The 16,544-nt window shown below is 41.6% G+C and overlaps 1 protein-coding gene across 9 annotated transcripts in view; it reads left to right on the forward strand.

The window, feature by feature from the left end:
- The first annotated feature begins 13,843 nt into the window (after positions 1-13,843).
- FANCC (FA complementation group C) overlaps positions 13,844-16,544 on the forward strand; it is a 218,486-nt gene continuing 215,785 nt past the window's right edge. For 4 of the 9 annotated variants that reach the window (XM_008963516.5, XM_008963520.5, XM_008963519.5 and 1 more), the window contains exon 1: positions 13,844-14,175. The gene's annotated coding sequence lies outside the window, so the exon portion shown is untranslated. Of the gene's footprint in view, positions 14,318-14,459; positions 14,601-16,544 lie in introns of those variants that run through there. The other 5 variants (XM_063594315.1, XM_063594316.1, XM_063594314.1 and 2 more) reach the window with 5 other exon arrangements.

Below are 16,544 nucleotides of genomic sequence, written 5' to 3' on the forward strand. Positions count from 1 at the left end.
ATTCTCTCTCTCTCTCCTTTTTTTTTTTTTTTTTTTTTTTTTTAAGAGTTTTACTTGCTTCCAACAAGGAAGGCAAGATTTCCTGCTTCCATGATGATGGAAGGCAGGTAACTCCTTTATGAAGTCTGAGTTCACTCTCAGCAGGGAAGAAGAATTTCGGTTTTCTTTCCCTGCTTCTAGGACGGTTGAAGGCAGTCTTCAGCCTGAGACCTGTCTCTAGGTAGGTATCTGAATTGGGGTTTTGGCTTGGCTAAAGTTCAGCAACCACCTGGCCTTAATTCCTCCTTACCATTAGAGTGCTCAGTGATCATATTGTTGGGTTTGTTGTTGTTGTTTGTTCCGGTTTTTCTCCCATCAGATTTGACCAATTCTACCTAGTGAGGTCAAATCCTAGTGAGAATTCTAAATTATGGGTAACAAACCCTCTCTAATTTGGCTAAAATTCCTTGCAGCTGCAAAAGGGGGAGAAAAAAGCAAAAATCCATGCTTGCGTTTGCTTCCTGTCTTAAATACAAAAACAAATTTCTTTTGTTTACTTTTCTTCCAACCTGTACTTCCTTCCCCCTTTGCTGTCTGCAGTACCAAAAAAAGTCTAGAAAAGGCTTCTAATGACTTGAACCCCTTTAAAGAATTCAGAACAAAGGTGTCACTCAGCCCTTTTGGGCTGTTCTATTTTCTATGTGGAGTTTAAAGAGTCATGGGCAGATTCTTCTTAGGTCTAGAGCTCTGTTTTCCTCTATTGCATGGCCTGGCCTCTTTAGCTTTGGGGGGTACCAGAGATGACCTTGTACTGTGAGAGGATTTGACCTTGGTGTGTGTAACGGCGGACGAGAGCTACAAAGTAGGGGTGGCTGAACACAGTTTACAGGAAGTGGTCTTAGCTGTTGTTTTTTATTTCTCTCCTAGAAAGGTGTTTAAGGACCCTAATTCTAATTAGGAGATATATTCTAAAGGGTCTTCTCTATTGCTTTTTCTCTCAAAATTAATCTTGATTCAGCTTGTCTATACGAATTTGCGTGAGGAACTGAACTGTTGTTTTCATAGGTAAATGAGAGATTGAGTTTTCTTTAGTTCCAAAGAGAAAGGGCATTTGCTCCTCCCAGCTGAAAGGTGCCCCAGGTGATGGAGAGGGGGGCCTCGTAGAAGTATCTGGGGGATTGATCCCCTGTGATGTGCAGTGGCCCTACAGGGAAATCCCCCACAAAAATTAATTTTTAAAAAAAGGCCTGTCCGGGAAACACATATAAGGGCTGATCATCCAGCATTTTGATCCCTCTCAGAGGTCAGGGATGTCTGGAGAGAGAAACCGAGACATGTGAAAGGGTGGAAACAACTCTGTGGTGACACACTGTGGAGTCCTGTCCACAAGCAGCGTATATAAATCCACCGGGCAAAAACCTAGCCTGCAGCTCACAGCTCAGTTACTCCTTTTAAGAAAAGAAGTGGGAAACAATAAGAATTAGGAGAAAACAAGGAGAATGACCCCCTTTCAAGCACTTTGTAGATTTTATGGCACCCCTACTTGCCACAGTTTATGTAAAATGGAACTAATATGGTCTCTATGCACAATTACATTAAGGAAAAAAAAGCCCCTAAGGTCGATCTGCAAACTATAGTGTTCCTAAATTCTTTTTTCCTCTATTTTATTTTCTGCCTGCTTTAAATCTGCTGTTATTTTTCCATTAAGATAAAAACCACTGGCCGGGCCCAGTGGCTCATGCTTGTAATCCCAGCACTTTGGGAGGCCGAGGTGGACGGATCACAAGGTTAGGAGATCGAGACCATCCTGGCTAACACAGTGAAACCCCGTCTCTACTAAAAATACAAAAAATTAGCCGGGCGTGGTGGCGGGCGCCTGTAGTCCCAGCTACTCCGGGAGGCTGAGGCAGGAGAATGGCATGAACCCAGGAGGCAGAGCTTGCAGTGAGCCAAGACTGCGCCACTGCAGTGCAGCCTGGGGGACAGAGCGAGACTCCATCTCAAAAAATAAAATAAAACCACTGTTTGAATCCAACAGGTTTTTTGTTTGCAAGCCAGTGAATTTGTATTTAACTCATGGCCAAAAGTTCTGAAGTAAAAGCTATAGGGTGTGTGTGTGTGTGGGTGGGTGGGTGTGTGTGTGTATTTAAAAGACCTTTATGATTTCTATAATTTTATGTTTAATTGGCAATTAAATCCACTTTAATTTCCCTCTAGCGCACCAGACTTTTTCTCCTTGTACAATATGATGTAAATCTTGCTATTTGATTTTCACCTGAGTTGGCCCCTTTAATATGAAAATTTAAGGCTATTTAGCTGACAACTGGCTAGGGTAGTGAAAATAGGCTATCAAGAATTTGAAGGCTGGGCTCAGTGGCTCATGCCTGTAATTCCAGCACTTTGGGAGGCCGAGGTGGGCGGATCACCTGAGGTCAGGAGTCCGAGACCAGCCTGACCAACATGGCAAAACCCCACCTCTACTAAAAATGCAAAAATTAGCCAGTCATCGTGGTGTGCGCCTGTAATCCCAGCTACTCGAGAGGCTGAGGCAGGAGAATCGTTTGAACCTGGGAGGCAGAGGTTGCATTGGGCTGAGATTGTGCCACTGCACTCCAGCCTGAGTGACACAGCGAGACTCTGTCTCAAAAAAAAAAAAAAGAAAAAAGAAAAGAAAAAAGAATTTGAAAGTCTAAGATAGGAAAAAAAAAAACTCTTAAGAATCTATGAGATGTACTTCTATCAGCATGCCTAACATATCTATGTATTTATGTGTTGTGTACACAATGTTTCACTACTGAAAATATGTAAAGGAACTCCAATTAATTGGCTTAAGAAAGTAAAGGTGGTTGAACCAAATACTTTATCAGGAAAAAAGACTAGTCAAATGCTTTTTCAAGTTTACATAAGTAAAATCTTTTCATAAATAAACTAGCTTTGAAATTATTGGTGAAATAATGTTACAAATGGGAGTTGCCAGCATACATTTTTGTTTGCATTTGTTAATCAAGAAATTTCATGCTTATACCTGCCAAATACTATAGGGTGTCAAAATTTGGCATAGAGGCTACAAAATTACAGATCCAGACCAAGACAGAATGATCTTTGCTTATGTAATTTTTTTTTTTTTTTTGAGACAGAGTCTTTCTTTGTCACCCAGTTTGGAGTGCAGTGGCTTGATCTTGGTCACTGCAACCTCCACTTCCCAGGCTCAAGCGATTCTCCTGCCTCAGCCTCCCAAGTAGCTGGGATTACAGGCACCTGCCACCACACCCAGCTAATTTTTGTATTTTTAGTAGAGATGGAGTTTCACCATGTTGGCCAAGCTGGTCTTGAACTCCTGACTTCCAGTGATCTGCCTGCCTCGGCCTCCAACTGGGATTACAGGCGTGAGCCACTGCACCTGGCTGTAATTTTAATAAATAAGACATAAATATAGGTCTAATGAAAATAGTTACATCTTGAATTTAGTAAGATTACTATAACTTCTAATCTTGTGACTTTAGGCAGTCTAGTCCACAAGCAGTAAGGTTTATTTTGGGAAAGGACTGTTATCGTCTTTGTTTCAAAGCTAAACTGTAAACTAAGTTCCTCCCAAAGTTAGCTCAGCCTATACCCAAGAATAAACAAGAACAGCTTGGAGGTTAGAAGCAAGATGGAGTCAGTTAGGTCAGATCTTTTTCATTGTCTTAGATATAATTTTGCAATGGTGGTTCCATAACTTTAAACGAAGCCTATTGTAGTTTTCATAAATATCTAGGTAAATGATTAAAATACAATAATTAACCAAATGTAATGGGATAAATACTTGTAGACAAACTCATCATAATTTAGAATCTAAAGTTATATTAAATTAAATAATAGATATTTCATTATTTGGGTATTTTCCAATAAAACTATGTTATAGGAAAACATTATTTCAAAAAAGTGTGTCCTTTTTAAAAAGGTGAACAATTTTTGTCTAATTCAAACCTTATATAAATGTTATATATAAAACAAGGTAAAAGGAGCCAGGAAATAAGAGAGATGTAATGAAAGTTATAAAAATAAAGAGGTTTTTTTTTTTTTTTGTAAGAAAGCTTAAAGAGAAATAATTTTACATGAGACAGAATCTTGTATGGTAAATTTAGTCCTAAAATAAAATAACTGGTTGTTTAACAAACAGGGATGTTCAGGACAAACCAGAAAGTCCAAGCATATCATGAATAGTCTGTGTAAGTCACAATAAGATGATTTATTAAAAAAAACCCCAAAACTTTTATATGATCAAATTGTCTATTAATTAAAGGGAAATTGTAATGGTCTTTCTACAGATGGGGCTTGATGTAAAAAAACCACTTATACACTAAACAATTGGTTAGAGCAATGAATTTTTTTTTTCAGATGGAGTGTTGCTCTGTTGCCAGGCTGGAGTGCAGTGGCACAATCTCAGCTCACTGCAACCTCCACCTCCCAGGTTCAAGCGATTCTCCTGCCTCAGCCTCCCTAGTAGCTGGGACTACAGGCATGCACCAGCATGCCCGGCGAATTTTTTGTATTTTTAGTAGAGAGGGGTTTCACCATGCTGGCCAGGCTGGTCTCAAACTCCTGACCTCATGATCTGCCTGTGTTGGCCTCCCAAAGCACTGGGATTACAGGTGTGAACCACTGTGCCCAGCCTACAGATGTTAATTTTTAACCTAAATTTCAACTTTTATTGCACCTTGCCATTTTCGGTTTTCTCTCCTCTTTTAAAGGTTGACATACAGTAACACTCTCCAACTCATCTTTCAGGTAATATAAGTTTTTCTTCCTCAAGTTCTGTTTGTTGTGGCCTGATGCTAACAATGTTTTCTTAAAGGTGTAAGGGAAATGTTTTCTTCCAACATAATATTCTGTGCAGTGCAGAAGTTATTCTCTTTTGCCTTTTAGGAACTGGCCTAACAGATTTTATGGTTTATTGAAACAATTCCTATGCCATTATTATTAAGTTTTCGGTTTCCTTAGAAAAAAACTGAGATTAAAATATATTTTTTAATTAAGGTTATTACATCCTTGTATCTTTCTGTATGGGCTTTTAAAGTCCTTTTGACATTGAGTTACAGGGCTTTCAGTCCTGGGTCTAAGAGGACACTAAATCCTGCTAAATCTAAAATACAGCAATTAAAGCCTCATCTTCAGGCCTCGTAGAAGATGTCAATCAAAATAAACTGCATTCCTGAGACACAGGGCCAGAAATTAAAGCTATTCAACAACTCAACGTTCAGGGACTATCGCAGAAGATGTGGGTGTGTGGGATTGTAAGGGCCAATTTTGAGAGATAAAATAAGTTCAGTTTTTCTATAAATTAACCATTAATGTTAAAGGCACACTGATGCAAGACCATCATATGGACCCCTCTGTCAGATTAACAAGGTTTTCTTGAAGCATTAACCACCTCCTTAATAAAGGTTATGAAGGTTATAAAAGGCTTATGTAAGTTATATCTTATGGTCAAGATAAGATAAAAATCGTATAGATTGTTCACAAAATTTTGAAAAAAATTTAATTGGCTTCATGCTGTTTTTATTAGGACTTATTGTTTGAAAAGTTAAGTCTCCTCTCTCAAAGAATGAAGGTTTTCACCTTTTTTGGAAATTCTTGAGTTATCACCTTAGTCAAATGAATGACTTATTTTACAGTGATGTGTGATATCAAGTGTTTTAAACCTTTGATATTTAACAAACTTTCCAAAATCAAATGATAAATTATGTCTTTTTCTGACATGATTAATCCTTTAAGATATTAGTTTCCCTAAAGTCCAAAAATGACATAATTTGGCTTATTGGTATAAAAATTATACAGAAAACATTGTCAAATGTGAAATAGTGTTTGGTTTTCTTTGGGCTGTATTTGTATAATTATGTTATTGGTATGTGTTCCAAAATTATGGGAAATGCCTATGATTCTGATGTGACTTAGTGTACATTATCAGTAATAATTATAATTGTTAAGTTAAATTATTATGTGCCACAGAGGTAACAAATTTCCTTGTCAGCTGTGTCTTTGACTATGGCTGCCATAAAACGTTTTGTCATCCACAGACAATTGTCTTGTTTTGGTCCTCTTTAGAAGGTGGATTTATAATCAGCTATAAAACTCTAACAGGTGCTCTTGAATATAAGTTTCTGATAACTTTGGAAATTGTGGCATCAGAATAGGAGAAAAACTTTTGGGATTCATGGAGAACTGAAATGTTTATGAATATCAGGCAGAACAGAAATTAACCACATGGACTGAACTAATAGAAGACTAAAGTAATCTTTTTGACTTTTTGCTTAAAACGTTTCTCATCCTTTGTTTTGTTTCTTTAGAGTCAAAGAAACTTTTTTTGAGCTATTAACAGCTTTTAACAATTTAGTACACTTCTGTGAACAAAATTTAGAACATATTTGTTTCTCTCTACCTGATTTCTCAGGAATTTGGAAACCATTTGTGAATATTCTTAACTTATGGCAATACAGTGATTTGCATAAGTGCAATAAGAATATGTCTTCATTTATAACAGGACACAATTTGAGAAACTGGTTATTTTACCAAGACTTTGACTGGAATGATGTGCTTTCCTTTAAGGAATCAGACTTGACTTATGGAGCCAATAAAAGCCCCTTGGGAAAACAGACCTCATACCTTGTCTACATAGTCCCTGTACAGGGTTCCTGACCTGTGGTAAGTAAAGAATGTAACTTTCTGACAGGCCCAGGAGCCCCAAGTCTATCTTGGAACCTCAGGAGTAGAGAAATTCACCCAACTCATAGGTATTTGATGGTACAAATCCATGGCTGGGCTGGACTTTAAAAGTCTTATCTCAGATTCCTTCTATGGAACAAATTTCCATCAAAGGCAATTTAAAAGCCTATGTAAACAAATAATTATTCTTGCTGCACTGTATACAAATTGTCAGTTCAAGTGTAATAAAGCAAATCAGTCTTACCATGATTTGGCTGTAGTAAAAATGGGAAACTGGAGAGAGAAAAATTCTGTTTCAAAAACTATAGTACACCTGTTGTTACATTCGAGTCTTGCCTAATGTTTTCCAGTTTTTATTATTTTCTACAGTTTGGGCCAAATTCTAATTTTTCTTGGCTATAAGTCTTCAAAATAATGTTTTCATTTTTTTCCTTCTTTTCCCCCCCATTTTCCCTAATTTGGAGTCACTGTTGTAAAGCCTTGCAAACTGAAGCTAGACAACTTAAACTTCAGAAGAAAATAACAGCAACCTATTTACATACATAATCCACTTTCATACCTACCTACTGATGTATGGACTTCAGAATCATATGGCCTATACCAATTTTCCAAGATTGTTCTTTTGTTTGTTGTTGTTTTGCTCCCTTCCTCCCCCTATTTTCTCTTCATAAAACATAAGATTTCACAACCTGTTAAAAATGAACTTTCCTAATAACTTGGGACCTACCCATCTAGGAATAAACCATGCTAGCCATGAGAGATCAGAAAAAAATGAGACCAGAGACTCATTTTCTTCTAAAATTCTTTCTCCAAACTATTTTTTAAAAAGAAAGGGGGGGAAATATGAAAGGAAAATAAATCTGGGGCCCCAAAATCACTAAGGTAAAGGGAAAAGTCAAGCTAGGAACTGCTTAGGGTAAACTTACCTCCCATTCTATTCAAAGTCACCCCTCTGCTCACTGAAATAAATGTGTATCTGATTGCCTTCTTTGGAGAGGGTCATCAGAAACTCAAAAGAATGCACCCATTTGTCTTTTATCTACCTATGACCTGGAAGCCCCCTCCCCACTTCGAGTTGTCCCACCTTTGCTTTGAGTTGTCCTGCCTTTTCCGGACTGAAACAATATTTATCTTACATATGTTGATTGATGCCTCATGTCTCCCTAAAATGTATAAAACCAAACTGTGCTCTGACCACCTTGGGCACATGTCATCAGGACCTCCTGAGCCTGTGTTATGGGTGTGTGTCCTCAACCTTGGCAAAATAAACTTTCTAAATTAACTGAGACCTGTCTCAGATATTTGGGGTTTGCAATTATAAAGTCCAGAGTTAGGCAAGCCAGGTAATTCTCATGATTATTGGGAACCCAGGGTCCTCCTTCTTCTCTTTTTTCTTTTTTCTTTTTTTCTTTTTTCCTTTTTTGAGACAGAGTTTCACTCTTGCAGCCCAGGCTGGAGTGCAATGGAGTGATCTCGGCTCACAGCAACCTCCGTCCCCCAGGTTCAAGTAATTCTCCTGCCTCAGCCTCCCAAGTACCTGGGATTACAGGCATGAGCCACCATGCCCAGCTAATTTTATATATTTTTTAGTAGAGACAGGGTTACTCCATGGTAGTCAGGCTGATCTCACAGTTCTGACCTCAGATGATCCACCCGCCTCAGCCTCCCAAAGCACTGGGATTATAGGCATGAGCCACTGTGCCCAGCCCTCCTTTTTTTATGCTCTGCCATCCTCATTCTGTGACTATCATCCTTGAGAGTTGTTTATAGTCCAAGATGATGGGAACTTAAGCCCTTCTGCCCTTATACTAAGTAGGAAGCAGGAGAGAGGGGAAGAGGGCTAAATATCTCCTGGCCTCTCTTGTCTTTCCACCTTTTCTCTCTCACTGGCTACAGCTGAGTTGCTGGCCACCCCTAGTCGGAATGGAGTCTAGTTGTAGGGAAGGTGGTCCTTTTTATTGGGCACATTGCCGTGCTAACTAAAAGCGGTGTTCTGATACTAACAAGGGGAGGAAGTGGTAAAATGAGATAAATAAAAACAACATAATGAGTTTTTCATGAAATAAAACTTATTCAATTTAAAAGACTGTTCTTTGAGACTTTTTCCCTTCATCTTGTCTTAAAGTTAAAAATACATTTCTTAAAAAATGAAATTATAATTATGGGAGACTTTTTTCTCCTAAGGTCTTTACTTGACCAAACAAAAAGTTGTTAACTCTGTTAACTTCTAATATTACTGACATTTTACTGGCCCCCTCCCCTGCCAAATCCAAAACCTAGAGAACTCCTGCTTTCTCTCAACTCTAAAATACTTAGATCTGTGTCTTTCACACAGCGTATAGGCTTTGTGCTTTATGCTTTGTAGTGATTGGGTTGAGAACATGCTTCTCCTAAATACAGCATGTTGATATTTGAAAACATGGCAGAAGCTGGAAAGTCACTCTCACCTTCCCTCCTCTCCTTTCTCCTGATGCAGGTCATAAAACCTTGGAATGATTTTCTGAACTTCCCCTGAAGCAGGTCCTAAGACCCTCATGTAAGAAGTGCTGCCTATATCCACAGTACCTATCTCCACAGGAAAGGTACTTTCTTATCTCTGAAGACTGACAGGTTACAGAGAAAAATCTGAACAAATAAGCCTTGCTAAATTCCCCCCCAGTTTATTCCCATCTTTGTTCAACTGTATCTCCCCACAACTGTCCACTCTTCATGAAAACCTGGCATAGAAACACACAAGTTTAACAGCTTCTCTGGGTCTTCCTTTCCTTAGGAAGGCTCCTATGTCATGGGAAACTTACATGCAATGTCTATGCTTTGCTCCTGTTAATCTTTTATTATGGAGGCCTCAGCCATGAACCTAGGATGGTTACGGAAAAGCTATTTTTCATTCCCTATAGTAATCTCGCAATAGGTATCTATTGATTAATTTATCAAATAGGCTCAGCCAAAGTGCGAATGCCCAGTGACACGATGAAGAGCTGCCACCTCCAGGTTCTTAGTCAGGGCTTGCTTTGCAGTGAGGGAGAGAAACTCACTGAAGTCAGCATAGGTAAAAGGATGACTGTTGCAAGGATATGGGGGAATCCTGTGAACAACTAAGAACAGAAAAAATATATAGTCAGTTTACCTTAAAATTAGGCTTAAAAATAAAAAATAAGGAATGGAAGCTCCCCTCTCTCTCACAGAATAAATAACAGCCTTTCAACATCATTTTGCTTTTCTCTGCCAGCCAACTTTCTTTGCTACTTACATATTTTTCTTCCCCCAGTAACTCCAGTTGGCATGAGGGCTTTAGCTCCTGTTGTATAGAGATGTTACGGTCTCTCAGTGTTGCAATTCCAAATTCCCCAGCAATAGTTTGATTGGTTCAGCTAGGGTCAGGCTACCATCTCTGGTTCAATTAGCTGTGGCTAGTAATGGAGGCTGTAGTACAAACATGTCCTCCTAGGTGCATTCTTTCAGCAGAGCCTAGGGAGTGAGCATATTGGGGGCAGGGTAGAAGTGGCAGCTTCCATGCAGCATTTATAATACATTTCCCTTTTTCCATGAATTTCCATCTCCTGCAGCCATCCCTTTCTTGGCCTTTTCCCCTTCAGGGTGGCAGATCAAAGCCCTTCACTATTATCTACTCCGTTTCTTAAAGTGTTTCTGGCACAAAAAATATTCTCATTGTTCTCTTCTCTAACTCAACTTACATTTCCTCAGTTGGAATGTTTTAATGGGAAAGTAATGTGGTGATTAGAGTGCAGAAGCCTCTGGGATCACCTCACCCTATTTTCAAGTCACCAGCCTGGGCCAGGAGCAAGAACATTATAAGTAAGAGGCCACTGTAAATGGAGTTGAAGCCAGGTTCCACCCTCCACTAGAAGAGATGGCTCTGTGCATGAGTTTCTGTATCTGTGAAAGTGGAATATTACCACTGTGGATTACATAAGATCACTGTGAGAATCAAAGGGAATAACCCAGGCCAAGGAGTTAGCCCAGTGCCTGGAACTTCAACACGCATTATTCACAACTGAGGTACAAGAGGCAAATATCAAAGCCATGGACAAGATAGTATTAAGGGTGTGATGGCATGTGCCTGTAATCCCAGCTACTCACGAGGCTGAAGCATGAGAATTGCTTGAACCGGTGAGGCAAAGGTTGCAGTGAGCTGAGCTGAGATCATGCTACTGCACTCCAGCCTGGGCGACTGAGTGAGACTCTGTCTCAAAAAAAAAAAAAAAAAAGAAAAGAAAAGATAATGTTAAATGTTGGGGTGCCAAATAAGGACTGGAAACCAGGTGGGTGGTGTCTGAACTAATTCTGGAAGTAAGAGTCTTGGTACAATGGTTTCCACAACGTGGATTCTAAGACAGTTGATTCTATTTGTTGAACTTTGAAGGAAGGTTTGATAATGTCAGGAACTTTGCAGCACTCAGCCAATTGACTTGTTTTCCTCTAGAATGTAAAGATTTAATGTAAACGATGTAATAATTTTCACCTAAGTAGGCCATTTTTCATTTTGCGACATTATTTGTGATTGGGTTCTATACTACAACCAAAACTGTGTTCCAGAGTAACACATACCTGGGCCCGGTGGCCCACGCCTGTAATTCCAGCATTTTGGTGCCACTGAGGTGGTTGGATTGCTTGAGCGCAGAAGGTCGAGGCTGCAGTGAGCTGTGTTTGCACCACTGCACTTCAACCTGGGTGAGAGTGAGATGCAGTCTCAAAACAAACAAATCAAAACCACACACACACACACACACACACACACACTCCCACACACAAACAAAAATTGGATCACCCATAATCAATTTTATGATTCAATTAAAAAGAGGGTTTGTATTGAAATATCTGTTTCTCTGGAAACTTTCTGGGCATTTTACAAAGTGAACATCTCACTATTGCTTAAAATATTATTAAGATAGTTCCATGTATATGAATGCCAAGCAAAATGAATCCCTATAAATATAAGTTTGGATCTTTATGCTATATATGCTTCCCATTTAGGTCTAATTAAGGCCTAAACATGGTGTCATTTCATATACTGCAAAGTTGGATGAGCCTAGCAATTCTTTATTAACCACTGAACTAAAAAGACAGAAAACTGGGATATGGCAAGACATCAATCATTAACAAACACTAAAAATGATTTTTCAGCGAATATGTAAAAGGATGTGGGTACCAAAATAGATAATTTCTCTCAAGAAATACATACTTTAATTGCTTGCTTTGCTGATAAATGCAGAACTTAAATGTCAACTCACTCTCGATTTGTTACCACAGAGGTGACTTTCTCATGGTCAAGGTGCCACGATGAGTGCCCCTCAGGCATGTATTTCCCTACCCAGGACTTGCTTTTGATTTATCCATGTCACACTATGCACACATCAAAAACACATCGACCTCTCCGCTGTAAAACAGAACGAAATCATGTCCTTTGCAGCAACATGGATGGAGCTGGAGGACATTATCCTAAGTGAACAAACTCAGAAACAGAAAATCAAATATTGCATGTTCTCATAAGCAGGAGCTAAACAATAGGTATACATGTACATAAGAATGGGAATAACAAGACACTGGGGACTACAAAAAGGGAGAGGGTGGGAAGGGGGTGAGGGCTGAAAAATTAGCTATTGGGTACAATGTTCAATGTTTGGGGGACAGGTACACCAGAAGCCCAATCCCCACCATTACACAATATACCTATGTAACAAGCAAGCACATGTACCCCCGAATCTAAAATTAAAAAACAATCAAAAAGCACCGACTTCCTTAACTGGCAGGGAATAGTTTTGAGAATGGATGTAAACACCGAATTCCTTAATGTAGTTGCAGATTCTGCCAGTTTTGTCTCAACCTCTGGATCGGTTCCTTTTTTTAACTACCTTTAATTCTTAAACAGATTGTTGCTATTGCTATGCTATATACTTATTGTATCACTTATAAATGTATAACCTCTGCAAATTAGTCTCCGAATTGAAAGTATTCATTGGTAAAACGGGTATTTCTTCACCACAGGAATAGTTGGACATGTTTAAATACTTGAGAGCTATTTTTATTACAAGCACACACAGCTTTGTGGTGTTTTTTGTTGAGACAGTCTCGCTCTGTTGCCCAGGCTGGAGTGCAGTAGTGCGATCTTGGCTTACTGCAACCTTCGCCTCCTGGGTTCAAGCAATTCTCCTGCCTCAGCCTCCTAAGTAGCCGGGAGTACACACTAATTTTTGTATTTTTAGTAGAGACGGGTTTTTGCCATGTTGGACAGGCTGGTCTCAAACTCTTGACCTCAGGTGATCCACCCGCCTCGGCTTCCCAAAGTGCTGGGATTAGAGGTGTGAGCCACCGCGCCCGGCCTGTAGTGTGTTTTTGAACGTATATGTGAAGTTGTAGCTTTTTTTTTTTTTTTTTTTGAGACAGAGTCTCCCTGTGTCGCCAGGCTGGAGTGCAGTGGCGCGATCTCGGCTCACTGCAACCTCTGACTCCCTGGTTCAAACTATTCTGCCTCAGCCTCCAGAGTAGCTGAGATTACAGGCGCCCGCCACCGCACCCGGTTAAACGTTTTGTATTTTCAGTAGAGACGGCGTTTCACCATGTAGGCCAGGATGGTCTCGATCTTCTGACCTCGTGATCCACCCGCCTTGGCCTTCCAAAGTGCTGGGATTACAGGCCTGAGACACAGCGCCCGACCTAAGCTGTAGTTTTATGATTATGATTTATGGTTGTGAGGCATTGATTTAAGACATTTTAAAGCTTAAGTCGTCAGATTCTAGAAGAAAAAAAAATTCACCAAGACAAGCTAATGCCATTGTCATAAATGGGAGTTTGGAGAAAATTCTATTAATATTTGTTTGGGTGGTTTATGTACAGCGTTGAACTGATCTGAACTCCGACCAAACACTGTATGGAACTGATATACGGTAGGGGAAATCATTAACTGAAGATGCCTTTTTTGTTGCTATTGTTTAGAACGCAGTTAGAAAATCTTATTTTAGAGGTTTTACCCCGTTGACAAAGCCTCAACTTTTCTTCAAAAGAACTAATTTCCATTTTACCTCCCCTACATTTTGAACAGAATATGGAAGAAGCCAGCGCCCCTTCTCCGCGGGCGCTGCTGCTGCAGCCCTGCTCCCGCCGGGGCTTCCGCGCGAAACCGGGAACACTGGAGCAGTACCGACTCCGCTCGCCTAGAACCCGCCCCAGCCGGGCCCACTTCCGCCAGAGCCCTGGCCGCGCCCGCCCCGCCCCACGGACCCGAGATTCGTCGGAATTTTCCCGCGACGCCGCGGGAGCGCGCGGGGCCGCCAGCCAGGCCCCAGAATGCACTGCTGACACGTGTGCGCGCGCGCGGCTCCACTGCCGAGCGACCGCGGGAAAATTCCAAAAAAACTCAAAACAAAAAGCCAATACGAGGCAAAGCCAAATTTTCAAGCCACAGATCCCGGGCGGTGGCTTCCTTTCCGCCACTGCCCAAACTGCTGAAGCAGCTCCCGCGAGGACCACCCGGTAAGCGGCAGGCCGCAGAACGCAGCGAGGGCGGAGGCTTCCCTCGGGGGTCTGGCCGACACGTCAGCGGCGAGAGCGGGAGGAGGAGGCGAGGGGCAAGAGGGAAGGCTCGCGAGAGCGGGTGGGCCCGGCGCGCCTTGCGGTGGGTGAGAGGGGTTCCCGCCGGCGCAGGGCTGTGGCTAAGGCTGAGGCGGGAGGCGGGAGGCGGGAGGCGGGAGGCGGGAGGCGGGAGGCGGGAGGTGGGAGGTGGCGGGCGGTGCCAGCCCGCGGGGCGGGGCCGGGGCGGGGCAAGCCGGGGCGGGAGCCGGCGCTGGGGTCGCGCGGAAGGGAGCCCCCGGAGAGGCGGGAGCCGGGAGTTGGCGTTTTGGTTCTTTTTGTTCATTGAGCGCAGGCAGCTATGTCTTCTTCAAAGGAGAGGAGCAAAGGTGAATTTCTCTGCCTCGGACCCGTGGGAGCCGTGAAAAGCTCGCCCCTTTGAGCCGGTCGCACTCTACAGCTGGCCTCGTCCTCCCCGTCCCTCACACCCCTGCCCCCAAGCCCCAGTCGCCGGGGCGCCAGGAGGGGCGAGGTCCAATTAGAGGAGCCCGGGGCGCGGCTGTTACCCCTCCCGCCCTCCGCCTTTCATTCCCGGAGGGAGGCGGGTTCGCAGAGGCCAGTGTCTTCCCTCCACTCTTTTTGTGGACGCCAGGCCATATCTTCAAAGCCCGTGAGAGATTTTTCAGGTGCTGTTTGTCTGTTGGTTTGCTCTTTTTAATTTTTTAGGTGGGTGCGTTTACAACTACGAACCCTCTATGATCTTATGTGTCCAGCGCACCGAATGGGGGAAAAGACTTGGAGTTTTATAACATGGGAAATTGGGTACCAGAATCTTACGGGAAGAGACCAAGGAGTTTTCTAGCAAAGTCCTGTGTGTGCCTGGACTTTTGTTCTAATCTGAAACTTGGAAAACTCCCGGGCATCTGATTTTATTCTAACTTGTGCCCCATTTAATGCATCTAAACTGTGATGTGATTTGACTTAGCATTTATCAAATGAGCAGAGCACTTTTGGGCCACCCAACTTCAGCTCTTTGTGGCTGTCACTCACTGTCAGTGATATGCCCTCAAACAGATCGTTTTCTCCTTACTCCCCTGAAAGGTTGTTACAAACAATAGAATTCATACCATGTGTTGAGATCATTCATTACCTAAGCTTAGATAGAAAACATGTTCATTGCGACTTTATACATTAAACTTGAATTGATGTTTCAATGTAATGTGCTGTACCAGAGTCACCTGGAAATAAGCACTCATATACATTATTCATATACAAGAAAGGCTGCATCGAAAAAGAATTTGTTTTCCTAGATATATCAGAGATCTTTTTCACCAACCCACTACTCCCAGTAAAAGAGCCTGCTTCTTGAGAACTGGACTAATTATACTTTGTATATTATACATTTGAATTTATTTTTGCTTTATTCGGTCATATTTTCTCTTGATTTCTCCAAAAACGTTTACCAAGGCATCAGAAAAGAAAAGCAGGCTCTATATTGGTATTTTTTGTTTTGTCCTCTAATAAAAAGCATTAACTTGATTGATTGGCTGGTTGTGGAAGATGTGTTGCTGCATGTATGTGCAACTGTGCATGTACATTTTAAAACAAATGGTACTTTTAACCAGTTCCGTATTTCAGCAGGTAGTTCCAATAACAATTATACAAATTTCGTGTTTATGAGAACCAGCTACAGGGAGGCCAGCCTGGCCAGTAGAAAGTTGGATTGATTATCTGGGCCATGGAGAGAGCCAGAGGAAACTCACATGAGTGGTAGTTCCAAGTTGGTAGTGTTAGGGCCTCAAATCAGGCTGGAAATGAGCACCAAATGATTTTTTAAAGTTTTATTTTAGGCTGGGATATGTGCATTCTCTGTCTTGTTTGTGGATCTTGAGTGATTGACTTAATGTGAAAGAATACATACAGGAGAAGCACCTTGGAAGTTTTGCAGTGTTTTAATAAAAATGCAGAAGTGGAGAAGGAAAGGCAATTCATATAACAGGCATGCTCTCGTGGTGGCTCATGCCTGTAATCCCAGCACTTTGGGAAGCGGAGGCAGAAGGATCACTTGATCCCAGGAGTTTGAGTCCAGCGTGGGCAACAGAGAGAGCCCTGTCTCTACAAAAAGTTAAGAAATTAGCCGGCCATAGTGATGCGGGGCTGTGGTCCCAGTTACTCGGGAGGCTGAGGTGGAGGATCACCTGAGTTCAGGAGGTCGAGGCCACAGTGAACTGTGATTGCGCCACTGCACTCCACACTGGGCAGCAGACTGAGACCGTGTCTGGAAAAATAAAATTGGTAACAATTCAGATTGGCCACCAGAGTTGGACTGGGGG

Source organism: Pan paniscus, chromosome 11, assembly GCF_029289425.2.
Source record: "Pan paniscus chromosome 11, NHGRI_mPanPan1-v2.0_pri, whole genome shotgun sequence".
Classification (NCBI taxonomy): Eukaryota; Metazoa; Chordata; class Mammalia; order Primates; family Hominidae; genus Pan; species Pan paniscus.